This window comes from Branchiostoma floridae, chromosome 9 (genome assembly GCF_000003815.2).
Source record: "Branchiostoma floridae strain S238N-H82 chromosome 9, Bfl_VNyyK, whole genome shotgun sequence".
Lineage (NCBI taxonomy): Eukaryota > Metazoa > Chordata > Leptocardii > Amphioxiformes > Branchiostomatidae > Branchiostoma > Branchiostoma floridae.
This window is the reverse complement of record NC_049987.1, coordinates 18,638,359-18,642,252: the sequence shown is the minus strand read 5'-3', so window position 1 is coordinate 18,642,252 and position 3,894 is coordinate 18,638,359.

Here is a 3,894-nt window from a genome sequence, read left to right as displayed (position 1 = left end):
CTTCCGCATACCAAGTAAGCAATCCCATACGCCTTGCCGAGAAAACGCGCAAACAACTTCCTTTGACCTTGACTTTATTTCCTGTATCACCAACAGTTACATGGAGATGGTCGCCTTTTCTGATAATCAAATGCTTTATGTATCTACTTACCAGTGAGGCGACCCTCAAATAGCCTCCATAGCGGGCTATCTAGGTCTTTTCTTGGTCAAGTTTTGAGGGGCTTTTGCTGGCCGTTTCTTTTTGTACTGGGTCCAATATATGTGCCCCTCAAAATTAAGAAAAGGCCCAGAGAGCCTGCTGTGGAAGCTACCCTCAACAGACGGTAAAATACTCCTGAGCTTTCAACAGACATTTCTTGAAAGCGATACTCTTAACATCTGCTTGAGAATGATATAACTGGTATGATAAAACTGCATGTTGCGACTTTCGAGTGAACTGCAACAGGTAACACCGGTTGGAATATGTGATGACATAGCGGGACGATTAGATTATTCCTCCCTTGTAGAGCCCTTTTAAAAGTATTTCAAGTCAAAATTCTTTGTCATCAACTTTCAGGAGACTCCACATTAATAAGAAAATCTGTAGCTTCAAAGAGATCTGCTATTTCAGTACAGCTACAACAACCGGACCTAGTGAGAGTGATTCCTGCAATCACATCATACTCTCCCATCAGCCAATCGAACTAAGTAATGATTACATATAGTTCAGTGTAAACAAGTGCTTTTAAAAAGCTGGCATTTTGCCAATGTTTGCGTGTGTGAACGTTTTTTTCTAGTTATTAGAATGTCATATAAATAGAACAGAGTAACTAAACCTGATATTGGCGCATGGACAGATTCACATATGTGCCTGAATCTAGATCTAGACGCCACCTGTTAAAATTTGCGTGAAGTGCAGCAAATTTCACTACACTGCCTGTTTTTGAGTGAGCTCTGTTGCGGGGCATTTTTAAGTTGTTTTTTTTTAATTTTTATTTCTATTCGGCAAAAAAACGAAGCGGCGAATCCGTTAACCAAAGAAATAAATTGGTGTGGCCAAATGGATGTAAAAATTAGTATTTTAATGGTGTAAAAAAGAAAAAAAAAATCTACCTCCCCGGATTCGAACCGGGTGCATTGATTTAGAATGCGTAAACTTTAACCACTGCGCCAGTGCGAACGTGTTGAAAAAACGTCCGTTTTAACAGGTATAGAAATGTTTGGCATGAATTGAACAGGTCCGTTCATCTCAACATCACTCCATCACAACGGCGACTACTATGGATAGAAATGCAAACAAGAAAAAATAAAATTCGTTCGGTGATTTTTATCATTAAAGATCGACAAATCCTTTCAAGTTGACAAGACGGCGAAGCGCAAGCGCAGTAAAGTGGGGGTTCCCGGAAGTGTGGAAGCAGGATCCGAAGACCCGACCTCCCCGCTTACACCGGCGAATTTCTGGCATTTTAAAAATTTACAAGCAAAATAAACACATCACAAGAAAAAGAAACTTATATCCTTTATTTTGATGGGTAACTTTACCTCTAGAACCGGATAGTTTTTGTACCGCGGGTGTGGGAAGATGGTAGGGAAATTTACGGATCGCCGTACTGCAGAGGCTTTTCGCGGATCAAATTATGAATATTCGCAAGGGCCTCTGGGACGCTATATGTAAGTGTTATGTATATATATTCGATTTATTTGGAAAACATTTCATCTTTATGAATTGCTAATGCATGGTTAAATGTTAAAGCAATTATTTGATGATATGCTGCACCAATCTAAGGAATATCATACTTCATTTATTAAATTTAATGAAATATCAGGGGCAATTACGGACCACAAACAATGACTTATGACAGAGCTTTTAAGAAGTATACAAATTCTTAGCAGATACTGTAAATCACTTTATCTTCACGGTACCAAATTTTCACGGTCTGAGAAAATTGAACTTGTTCTCGGAACTATATGTTCACTGTCGAGGCAAGTGCACATGAAAAATGTCTGTGAATTATTTTTTATCGGTAATGATAAGTTCACGTTACAGTCGTCACCGTGAAAACAGTGAACATAACATTACAGTGAAAAAAATCAGGAATTACAGTATTGAACAGGTCCGTTCATCACAACGCCCACTATTCTGGCCTCAGAGCATTTTGCCGCTAAGGCGGCAAAATGCAAAAACGGATGAATCTTAATTAGGATATCTTGTCCTCTGAAATACTCACTCTTGTGTGAGATAAAGGCTTATCTCAATTTAGATTTGAATATAAGTGACGTTTAAGAAGATTTGACTTACCAAAATCCAATACAGTCCATCAATGTATTATCTAAACAAAGCATTGAGTGAATAAAAAACACATATAGCAAATTAAAAAAAATAACTCTGTTTTGAAATATCTCTCATCTGTTCAAACTTTTTAGAAACAACATAACGAAACTAAGGATTAGTGCTCACACCCTACAATTTGAAAAGAGCTGACACTACAACACGCCAGCCAATGAGAGACTGTGTCCCACATGCCATAATGGCATTGAGAACAAATTGAACTTCATAATGGATTGTCCGACCTACGAAGAAGACCGCCAAAAGTTATTACATGTATGTAAGACCGATACTGTACTACCACATGCTAAGACGGAGATATTCAATGTGTTATTATCATGTCCTGTCCTATCTACCTACGTAGGCCAAATTCAATTAAAACTCATTGCAAAAACAAGACAGTGCAATATTGACATTATGTTCTGAAGTATTAGCTAGTATAATATTAACTAGATTGTATATACTGTTAGATTAGTTTAGTTGTTAGATTCTTGCAATAGCACAACTCCCATGTATACAGCCGAAAATAAATAAATAATACACAGGACTTAAAGTCCGGACCTGAACCTGAACTGCTGGACCTGAATCCGGACCTGAACCTGAATATGACTTTAGGTACGCACCACTACACCCAACCAACCTCCATCTGGAGGTAACGTTACATCATCAACTCCAAGCTCCCGTGTAAAAGACGTCAGACTACGGTGAAGGAGCTGACAGGAGGTGAGATAAAACAACTAGCGCCCCTGTGGCAGTAAGAATAGATCTTTAATCTTTCACAGGATATGGTATAAAGAGTAATAACACATGATAATAATAACTAGTGGTCACAAGTTCAGTGACCTCATGCCTTCACAATGTCAGCTAAATCATAAACAACTAGAGTTCCACGAACACCTACCTTCGCCAAATAAACCAGGTTTGTTATGTAGAATGATATCTGTCGACATAAAAGTGTTACTCATTACTTTTTATCTTATGTATCGTTTGTACGCTGTCTGAGCTGCTGACGTCCATCCGGATCGGCTGCAGCCGTTCGGAGCAGGACTGCCGTAACTCTGCCACGCGGGCCGCGGTCAGACAGCCCGCGAACACCCGCAGGCCGAGCTGGTCCAGCCGCTTGGCCAGGAGGTTCCCGAAGCCGGTGTCACACCCCGTGATCAGGACGGTCTTGTCTGTTATCTACAGGGACACGAGTGGCAAATTTTGCCCCATTTTGCCAGAGAATCGCAAAACAAATCTTTTACCCAACTTTTGTGCGCTTTACCAGTGCAGAATCAACATTCCACCACAAGACAAAGCACTGTGCTTGTGAAACTAAACGCTTTGAAGGGAAATGGTGCATTGCTTGGGAAATATGTACAATTTTTATGGAGAGTTGCATAGGGCCCCACTGCAGGCGGCTGACTCTGGTACACCAAAATGGCCTACTTCACTCGTTGCTATGGCGGCCGGTTAGTTGCTATGAGGAGGATCACGTGACTGAATAAGCCCTATAATAAACGGCATGTATGCCGTTGAAATTCGACCAAAATGAATTTTGGCGACGACTCAGGGGCGAGGATTTTAAAATCAAATTTAAGTCAGCC